The sequence below is a fragment of the Callorhinus ursinus genome, unplaced genomic scaffold (assembly GCF_003265705.2).
Source record: "Callorhinus ursinus isolate GAN/ISIS: 27379988/994484 unplaced genomic scaffold, GSC_fseal_2.0 scaffold146, whole genome shotgun sequence".
Lineage (NCBI taxonomy): Eukaryota > Metazoa > Chordata > Mammalia > Carnivora > Otariidae > Callorhinus > Callorhinus ursinus.
Genome location: NW_027397208.1, coordinates 171,897 through 183,522, shown reverse-complemented (window position 1 = coordinate 183,522; position 11,626 = coordinate 171,897).

The window sequence follows — 11,626 nt, the reverse complement described above, 5'->3', positions numbered from 1 at the left end:
GTGGGATCCTGGATGGTGATTGGTCACCAGAAAGTCCAAGCTAAGATTAGAAGCTTGGAGTTTGCAGCTCTATCCACCCCATCCCCATCCTCCAGAAAGGTGACGAGGGCTGGAAATGGAGTTAATAATTGACCATGCCTATGTGAGGAAGTCTCCATAAAATCCCAATAAGTATGGGATTCAAAGAGCTTCTAGGTTGGTGAACACATCCACATACCAAGAGGGTGATGCACCCCAACTCCATGGGGATAGAAGTTCTGGTGCTCAGGACCATCCCAGAACTCATCCTATGTATCTCTTCATCTGACTGTTCCTCTGTATCTTTAATCATATCCTTTAATAAACTGGTAAATAGGGATGCCTGGGTGGCTCAGTTGGTTAAGCAGCTACCTTTAGCTCAGGTCATGATCTCGGGGTTGGGAGATTGAGTCCCACGTCGGGCTCCCTGCTCAGGGGGGAGCCTGCTTCTCCCTCTGCCCCACCCCACCCCCCTGCTCATGCTCTCTATCAAATAAATAAATACAATTTTTAAAAAATAGGTAAATTGGTAAACATAAGTGTTTCCCTGAGTCTTGTGAGTCACTGTAGCAAATTAATCAAATCCAAAGAGGGGGTGGTGGGAGCCTCAGATTTATAATCCATTAGAAGCACAGGTGTTGTGGGCCTGAGTTCTTAACCTGTGTACCTGATGCTATCTTCAGGTAGATAGTGTCAGAACTGAATTGAACTGAGTTAAATCGTAGGACACCCAGCTGGTGTAGCAGAATTGCTTGTTTGGGAAAACTCCACACACGTCAGAAGTGTTATGAGTGTGTTAGTACCATGAGAATAAAGGAGAAATACTGGAGGAGGACTGGGTTTTATCCTAACACAACAGTTCTATCTGGTTTTCCTCCATGTATTTTGATGCTCTATTATTAGGTAGATAAACATAATTGTTATGTTGCCTATCTAATTGACTAATTTATCATTATTAAATATCCTTATTTTAAAGTGGTAATATTCTTTGCCCTAAAATCTACTTTGTCTCTTCTTTACACTAGCGTTAACATGGTATATTTTTATAAAATCTTTTATGTTTGTTCTATTTGTGTCTTTAAAAGTAAACTGTACCTCTTATAGGTAGCAGATAGTTGTTTCATTTTTATCCAATCTGCCAATCTATGACATTAAACTGGAATGTTCAGACCAGTTATATTTTGTCATTATTGATATGGTTTGGTTTGAGTCTAGTATTTTTCTTTTGTCTTACTTGTTTTCTGTTCTTTTTTCTCTCTTTTTCTGCCTTCTTTTCCATTATTCAAGTATTTTTCTGAATTCATTTTATCCCTGTTGTCAGCTTATTACCTATAACTTTTTTATTTTTTTATTTTTTTATTTTAGTGGTCAGTCTTGGATTTATGGCATGCGTTTTTAACTTACTCTAGTCTACGTTCAAGTAATATTATACCAGTTTGGGTACAATATAAGATCTTTAAAATAGCTTGCCCATTCTTGCCTCTTGACCTTTATTCCATTGTATACATTTTACTTTTACATATGTTATAAAACTTACAATACATACTATTATTTTTGTTTAAACATTCAATTTTCTTTTAAAGAGTTTTAAATAGGAAAAACACTTCCTTATCCATTTTGTTACCATTTCCAGAAGAAAAACACCCTTCTGTGTGTCTCCTCCACTCTCAATACTCTACTACAATACTACTTCACTTCTAACACCGGATGTGTGTATGTATGTGTGTGTATGTGTGTGTGTAGGGAGGCATTCCCCCATACCAAACAATTCTTAACCAGTTGAGTTTCCTACAATTTAATTCCACAGGTTAAAGGCTCAGTCCCACAGAACTGCCCCCCCATAACTTCAGACAACAATAGCAAGTCCACGTTGTTACCTATGCTTCTGACCAACTGACTGTGAATCAGAGTTTCACATGACCCCCTCCTTCAGTTCGATTAATTTGGTAAACCGGCTCACATAACTTAGGAAAACATTTACTTACTAGATTACTGGTTTATTATAAAAGGATATAACTCAGGAACAGCCAGATGGAAGAGATACACAAGACAGTTTCCATGCTCTCTCCAGGCACACAATTCTCACATCTCCAAATATTCACCAACCCGGAAGTTCTCTGAACCCATACATTTGCGTTTTCAACGAGGCTTTACTACATAGGCATGATGGATTAAATCTTTGGCTGTAAGTGACTGAACTCAATCTCCAGCCCCTCTCCCTTTCCCGCAGGTTGGGGAGGGTGCATAGAACTGAAAGTTCCAACCCTGTTATCAGGCTTGGTTCCCCTGGCAACCAGCCTCCATCCCTAGAAGCTTTCCAAAAGTCACCTCATTAACATAATCTCAGGTGTTGTTGAAAGGGGTTTGTTATGAATAACAAAAGACATCCACTTCACCTTTATGTTCTGAAGCTATTTCAGGAACTAAGGACAACAGACCAAATATTATAACAAAGGATGTCCCTATGGCTCTTAAGAAATTATAAGGATTTTAGGAAATATGTGCCAGGAATAGTGGACAAAGACCAACATGTATTTATTATAAATAGCAATATCACACCATTTCTGACCCTCTTCATTCCTTTCTATAGATGCATATTTTTATCTGCTATCATTTTCCCTCTGCAGGAAGCACTTTCTTTAACATTTCTTATAGTACAGGCCTGCCAGTAATAAATTATTTCAGCTTTTGTAAGTCTGAAAAAAATATCTTTATTTTACCTTCACTTTCAAAAGATATTCTTGTCAGTGTAGAATTTTACCTTGACTTTTTTTTCTTTCGGTATGTTAAAAATGTTTCTTCACTGTCTTGTATGCGTTATTTCCAAGGGGAAATAAGATGTCATTGTTATTTTTGTTCCTCCAGACATAACATGGCTTTTATCTCTGGATGTTTTAAAATTTTTCTCTTCTTCACTGGTTTTAAGCAATTTGATCATAATATACACAATTGTAATTTTCTTCATTTTTCTTGTGCTTGGAATTTATCTTCCTGTTTCTTTATGTTTATAGTTTTCAACAAATTTAGAAATTTTCAGCTATTATTTCTTCAGTTTTTTTTTCTCTCTCCTTCCCCTCTCCTCTTTCAGACACTCCAATTATCCATCCAGTAGTCACTTAGTAAATTGTCCCACAATTCACTGATCTCACTGATAACTCTGTTCATTTTGTAGAATTCATTTTTTCTACTGTGTTTTATTTTGGATAGTTTATGTCATCAACTACATTAATCTTTTTTTTCTGCAGTGCCTAATCTGCCATTAATTCTATCCGTCATATTTTACATCGAACAAATTTTAGTTTTCATCTCCAGAATGTCTATTTGGGTCTTTTTATATATAACCCATGTCTCTACTCAATTTTCTGAACAGATGGAATATAGTTATAATGTCTTTAAATGTCTATGGTTCCTAATTCTAACATCTCTATCAGCCTTGGATCAGTTTCAATTGTTTTAATTTTCTCCTCGATATAATTTGTATTTTTATGTATTTTTTCATTCTTTGTAATGTTTAATGAGATATTAGCCAGACATTGTAGATTTTACCTTGTTCAATGCTGAATATGTCTGTATTCCTTTAAATACTCTTGACAGAGTTCTGGGACATGTTAAGGTGCCTGGAAATACTTTGATCCTTTTGAGTCATGTGTTTAAGTTTTGTTACAGGACTGGAATAGTGTTCAATATAGGTCTAATTATTCCCTTACCAAAGCCACCCTTCTGTGTACTTTACCCAATGCGCAATGAATTTTGAGGTTTTCTAGTGTAGCTGGTGTGAACAGGCATTGTTTCTGGCTCTGCATTCACCCCAGACAATGTTAGCTCTCATCCTTTCGGATGATTTTCTACCTGGCCTTGAGCGTACTTTCCTCAAATGTGTGTTCTGATCAGTCCTTAGCTGAATGCTAAAGGGGAATCTTTGTAGGTATCTGGGGTTTTACCTCTATGCAGTTTCTCCTCTTTAGTACTCTCTCCTGAAAATTCTAGCCATCTATGTCTTTCTGGACACTCATCTCTACCTTCTCAATGCAAGTAGTCCATCAGTCTTTTCTTCAATTCTCCCTCCCTGCACCATAGCCCAGAAAAATCTCTCAAGACAATAAACTGGGGAAATCTTTGAACTCACCTCATTTGTTTCCATATCTGAATCTCTGGATCTCCAGTGTCTTGAAAACTGATGTTTCATATGATTTGAAACATCTTTTGTTGTCTCAGCTATGAGGGTAAATCTGATCTTTTTTATTCCATACTGCCCATAAGTGAAAGCATCTGTTCTTTTTTTTTAAATGTCTTTTAAGTTGAGGTATTTTACAAGCAGTAATATGCACTACTCATGTGTGTACAGCTCAATTATTTATATATCTGTGCAATCACCATCAAGATATTAAAATTTTCAAGCACTTCTAGAAGGCTCCCTCATCCCCCTCCATTGCTGTTTTACTGGAAGCTAAACACTTTGTTATTTCACTTTGACCATGAGGAAACTTACACTACAGTTGGGATAAAGCCATGTAATTTTATTACTGCTGCACTTCAACTATAAATCCCTGTCTTCTAGAAGTAGTCTCATGTCATATATTCTCTATTTTTCTTTTACAGATGGCCATTACAAAATAGAGTGAATTTTTTTGCTTTATTTTTTTATTGAGGTATAATTGACATATAACACTATATTAGTTTCAGCCCTACAGTATAATGAGTCAGTATACATATATATTGTGAAATGATCACCACAAGTCTAGTTAACATCCATCATTATACATAGTTACAAAATTTTTTTCTTGTGATGACGACTTTTAAGATTTACTCTCTTAGCAACTTTCAATGCAGTGCAGTATTATTAACTACAGTCACCATGCTTACATTACATCCCATAACATATTTATTTTATAACTGGAAGTTTATGCCTCTTGACCCCCTTCACCCATTTTGCCCATCCCTTACCCTCTGCCTCTGACAACCAGTTTGTTCTGTGTCTGCGAGCTTGGTTTTTGTTTTGTTTTAAATTTCACTGTAAGTGGGATCATATGGTATTTGTCTTTCTCTGTCTGACTTATTTCACTTAGCATAATGCCCTCAAGGTCCATCCATATTGTTGCAAATGGCAAAATTTCCTTCTTTTTTATGGCTGAATAGTATTCCTCTGTGTGTATATATGTGTATGTGTGTGTATTTGTGTGTGTGTGTCTATGTGTATCACACATCTTCTTTATCCATTTTTCCCTTGATAAACACTCAAATTGCTTGCATATCTTGGCTATTGTAAATAGTGCTGCAATGAACATGGGGGTGCATAGATCTTTTCAAATTAGTGATTTTGTTTTCTTTGGATAAATACCCAGAAGTGGAATGGCTGGATCATATGGTAATTCTATTTTTAATATTCAAGGAAACTTCATACTCTTTCCCATAGTTGTGGAACCAATTTACATTCCCACTAAGTGAAAGAGGGTTCCCTTTTCTCCACATTCTCACAAACACTTTTTTCCCAAAGTACTGGGCCTACCTAAATATACAGATTTTCCCAGTTTTATACTAAAACCCACCCCAATCTCATTGTTATCAGTTGTTTATCATTCACATAGTAGAATATCAAAAGATGGTAGCAAAAGTGAGTGGTACTAATGGAATTATGATTATGACTTTGATCAGAAAAAAATAATGACTTCCTCTTTTTCATCTTTTTTTTGTCTACATAATAAGCCAAAAACTGTTTTTAAAGACATGAGTTCTTTTCTGAGTTTATAATTTTTTTGTTTGCCAATTACCAATATTTCATGTTTCCTAGACCTCAGCAACCAAGCAATAAAATAACAATTAAAAAGGAATATTCTTTTAATTCTGCTTTCACTTAGTCTTCAGAAACTTCAGTCCTTGACAAATTCTACCTAAATGACTTTGAATGAACCTAGGGAGGTTTCTTATGCCCCCAGGTTTTCTCACCTTGATCATTATCAAAATTATCTCAGAACTATCTCAGATCCCATCCTCAAGGAGCTGTTATGGTTCCTTTTATTTTGTATTCTGCTTTTATTACCATAATCTTTCCCTAAAACTCAATCTTTGGATCCTTGAGGCAGGGCTGGTGGACAGTCTGAATGACTGGCTAAGTTATATTTATCATTCCTCTCTTCATGGCTTTGATATGCATTTTCCTGATGGCTAATGATGTTGAGCATCTTTTCATATATTCACTGGCCATTTGAAGAATGTCCATTTGGATCCATTGCCCATTTTTTAAGTTGGGTTATTTGTTTTTGAGCTTTACAAATTCCTTATATATTGCATATACAAGTCCTTCATCAGATATATGATTTACAAACATTTTCTCCCATTTTGAGTGTTTTCTTTTCACCTTCTTGATAGTATCCATTGAAGCATGAAAGATTTTAATTTTGGTAAGTCAAAATTTACCTATTAGTTTTTTATTTTGTTATTTGGACATTTGTATCCTATCTAAGAGGGCTTTGCCTAACTTGTAGTCACAAAGATTTACTCCTATATTTTTTTCTAAGATTTGTATAGCTTCTGCACTTATATTTAGGCCTATGATCCACTTTGTGCTAATTTTTATATATAATATGTGGTAGGGTCAGGAGGCTTCATTCTGTTCCTAGTTTGATGTTTTTTTAATTTTTATCATGAAAGTGTGTTGGATTTTGTCAAATTTTTTTTTTCTGTGTCTGTCCAAATGATTATTTGGTTTTTGTCCTTTATTTTATTGATATGCTGTTTTACTTTAATAGATTTTCAGATGTTATACCAACTTTGCATTTCTTGGATATATTCCACTTGCTCATGGGGTATAATTCTTTATATATGGCAGTGGATTTGGTTTGATAGTATTTTACTGAGGATCTTGGAATAAAAGCCTGTGGTTTTTTTTTCTTGTCATGCTCTTGTTTACTTTTGTTAGCAGGAAAATACCAGCCTTACAGAATTTGGAAAATGTTTCTCTTCTATTTTCTGTAACAATTTGTAAAGAATTAGTATTGATTGTAATTAGTTATTTAAAAGTTTGGTAGACTTTATCAGTGAATTTGGACATGGACTTTTTCTTGTGGGAAGTTTTTTATTAAATTACAAATATAGAGATTGCTTTGTAGTTGTTATGGGTCTTCTTTGATTTTCTACTTCTTGAATTTGTTTCAGTAGTTTGTTTCTTTCTAAGAATATGTCCATTTTGCCTAATCTATCTAATTTATTGGCATACAGTTATTTATAGTATTCTCTTATTTTCTTTCTCTTTCTTTAAAGTCTGTAGTAACAACTGCTCTCTCATCACACCTTTTAATAATTTGAGTCTTCTCTTTTTTCTTGGTCAGTTTAGCTAAAGATTTATGAATTTTGTTGGTCTTTTCAGAGAAACAATTTTTTTTTGTTGATTTTCAATTTATTGAGGCTTATTTTGTGACCTAACATATTGTCTATCCTGGGGAATGTTCCGTGTGTACTTGAAAAGAATATGTATTCTGCCTTTTCGGAGGGGAGTATACTATTAAGCCAAGATTCTTTATATTGTTGTTCAAGTCTTCTATTTCCTTTTCGATCTTCTGCTTTGTTGTCCTATACATTCCTGAAAGTGGAGTATTAAAGTTTCCAAATATTGTTGAATTCTCCATAACACTCTTAAGTTCTATAACTTTCTGTTTCTCTTCTTCGGGGTTCTGGTTTTAGGCGGATATGCACCTGTGTTTGTAATTTTAATATCTTAGAGATGGATATACTCTGTTATCATTATAAAATGTTTTTCTTTACTTGCAATAAAATTTTATGTATTAAAGTCTCTTTTTTTCTAATATTATAGCCACTCCAGCTTTACTTAATGCTGGAAAACTGAATGCTTTCCCTTTAATTTCTGGAACAAAGCAGAGATTCTTCTCACCACTCCTATTCAACATTGTAGTGGAAGTCCTAAACAGTGCAATTACTCATGAAAAAGAAACAACATTAATTGGAACAACATTAATTCCAATTAAGTAATTGGAAAGGGGAAAAAACTTTCCTTACATTCAGACAACATATTTGTCCAGAAAAAATCCCCCCAAAATCTACAAAACAAAAACCCTTAGAAATATCAAGTGAGTTTAACAAAAATTCAGGATATAAGTCAATACACAAAATCTATCATATATCTAAAAACCAGTAAGAAATTAAAAAAAATTACAATAGCTCCAACAATTAAACAAAATTGAAGAAAACAATACAATTTATGATAACTCAAAAAAAGAGCAATTAGGTGTGAATTTAGTAAAAAGTAAACACAATCTGCATGTTGAAAACTATAAAGCACTGATTCAAGAAATCTAGAAAGATCTGAAGAAATGGAAGGACATCTCATATTCATGGATTTGTAGGATCTACAAAAATGAAGAATATCCCCAAATTAATCTAGATTCAACACAATTTACACCAAAACCACAAGATTTTTTGTAGTTATAGAAAAGCTGATTCCATAACATATAGGAAAAATCAAAGGAATTAGAATAACTAAACAATTTTGAAAAAGAAGAATAAATGTGAAGGAATTACACTATTTGAGATTAAAATTCACTTTAAAACCATAGTTATCAAGACAGTGTCATATTGGTAAAAGGGAGACATATACATCAGTGGAGAAGAATAGAGTATTTAGAAATAGACCAGTACAAATATGGTGAGCTGATTTTTTATAAAGGTGCTGTTTCAATGGAGAAAAAATAGTCCTTTTAACAAATAGTATGCATACTAAAGCCACAGAGATTCTATCTACCACATACCTATTTGAATAATTAAAATTAAGAAAAGTATGAAGGGGCGCCTGGCTGGCTCAGCTGGAAGAGCATGTGACTCTTGATCTCAGGTTTGTGAGTTCAAGCCCCATGTTGGGTGTAGAAATTACTTAAATAAATAAAAACTTTAAACAAAGTATGAAGAATACCAAGTGCTGGCAAGGACATGGAGCAATCATAACTCACACATTGCTGGTAGGAATGCAAAATGGTTCAGCCACTTTGGAAAACATTTTGGCAGTTTCTTATAAAGTTAAACATCCAGATACCATAACCATTTATGAGCAATCTTACTCCTAGGTCTTTCTTTTGAGATATTAAAACTATGTTCACACAAACACCTGCATATAAATGTTATAGCCTTTTAACTCATCATCTCCAAAAGTGGAAATTACCCAAATGTTTCAATTGGTGAATGGATAAACAATCTGTGATACATCTATACAATGAAATACTATTCAGAAATAAAAACTAATGAAAAATTGATACATGTAACAACTTGGATGACTCTCAAAGGTGTTATCCTAAGTAAAAGAAGCCTGTCTCAAAGGTTACTTATTCTATGTTTCCATATATATGATATTTTAGAAAAGTAGAAACTAGATTGAAAGAGAACAGGAGTCTTTGCCAGGGTTTTTGGGTGAGGAAGACTGTGTGACTAAAATAGGGTATCATAGAGACTTTTGGGGGTTATGGGACTGTTCTATATCCTGACTGTGGTGTGGTTATATGAACCTATGCATGTGTTAATACTCATAGTACTGTTCATACCAAAAAAGTAATTTACTATATGTAATTTTAAGAAATGACAAATCTCTTTATTTAACAAGGTGAAACACATGCCTACACATATAGTTAAGTAAAAAAAATCTTGGTGCAAAATAGTTTGTATTATATGCTGTTTTTTGGTAAAAATGTAAACAATACATACACATGTGTTTGCTTGCATATGTATAAAATATCTTTGAAAGAATAACTAAGAAACTTACTAGGTGACTAGGGGCCAGGTATAAGGTGGAAAGTTTTTATTGTATATGATTTTGTGTCAGTTTTGGGTAACTGTTTAAAATTATTCTTTATATCTTTATTATAATATATGATATATACAAAATAATGCATGTGGTTTTCATGGGCACCCAGAGTTGAAAACTACTGTTTTATAAGTTCCATATTTATTATGCTATTTTGTTTATTGCTTGTCTTCCTCACTAAAATGTAAGTTTTAAAAGTGGGAGGATTTTTTCTACTCCTTTGTTTATGCAAGTATCTCTACTGCCTTGAACAGTGACAACCACACAGTGGTTGACCAACAAATGTTTGTTGAGTGAATAAAATAAAGTGTTAAGAACAGGATGTATGGTGGAAGCAGAGAAGAGGAACAGTTGTCTGGTTTTGGTTAAGGAGTGGAAGGAAGAATCAGTAAGGCTTAATGAAAGAGTTAAAATATCAGCTAATCTATGAAAGGTGAATACTAGATAGCGGGGTGTGAAAGCACACATATTTGAGATCTCAGTACACTTTCTAAATTGTAAGCACTTGTGTGAGACTTTAACTTAGGGTGGGAAAAGCTGAGTGGTGAGAGATGAGGCTGGAGAGAGAGAGAGACCAAGTTAGACTACCAAGGCTTTTGTATACCATCTAAGGAGTTGGGATTTGGGGAGAAACATGTAGGGTCTGAACTAAGTGATCCTGATGACTGAGAGAAATGGATGAAGTCTATAAACATTCATATATCACCCTTTCAGGGAGCTTTTCCATAATGGCAATCTTCTCCCCCTCCCCTTTGTGCATTGCTATCCTACTTACTTGCTTTATTTCTTCATAGTACTTGTCACTTTCTGGCATGTATTTTCTTAAGTATTTTATTATCTGCCACAAGAATGTAGTTTATGTGAGGGCAGAAATTTTTGTCCATTTTGCTCATGGTTCTATCCTTACAGCTTGGTGCATATTAACTGCTTGATAAGTATTTGTTGCATGAATTTTTCAAAACTTTGAATGTGGAGGAAGTCAAGGAAAAATGATCAGGTTTCAATGCCTCTGGATTTCTCATAATCCACTGGCTAATTTTTCCAGCTCAATTCCCAAATATAATTAATTATTATTAGCATAAGCCCCTAATTTTCTGTATTTATTCACTGATTACTGTAATATCCTCTAAATCAACTTCTCTGCTTCCAGATTGCACCAGTACAACCCATTTTCTATATTCTGGTTTTAAACATTACCATATACTTTTTTTTTTAACATATAATGTATTATTTGTTTCAGAGGTACAGATCTGTGATTCAACAGTCTTACACAATTCACAGCGCTCACCATAGCACATACCCTCCTCAATGTCTATCACCCAGCCACCCCATCCCTCCCACCCCCCACCACTCCAGCAATCCTCAGTTTGTTTCCTGAGATTAAGAACTCCTCATATCAGTGAGATCATATGATACTTGTCTTTCTTTGATTGACTTATTTCGCTCAGCATAACACCCTCCAGTTCCATCCATGTCGTTGCAAATGGCAAGATTTCATTCCTTCTGATGGCTGCATAATATTCCACTGTATATATATACCACTTCTTCTTTATCCATTTCCTCTGTCGATGGACATCTTGGCTCTTTCCACAGTTTGGCTATTGTGGACATTGCTGCTATAAACACTGGGGTGCACGTACCCCTTTGGATCCCTACATTTGTATCTTTGGGGTAAATACCCCAGTAGTGCATATACTTTCTTGCTTAAAATTCTTCTCTGGACTTCTGTTTCCCTTAAGCTCAAACTCCATGACATGGCTTGCAAGGTCCTTCCTTCTCTGGCTTCTTCTTACATTCAGCTTCATC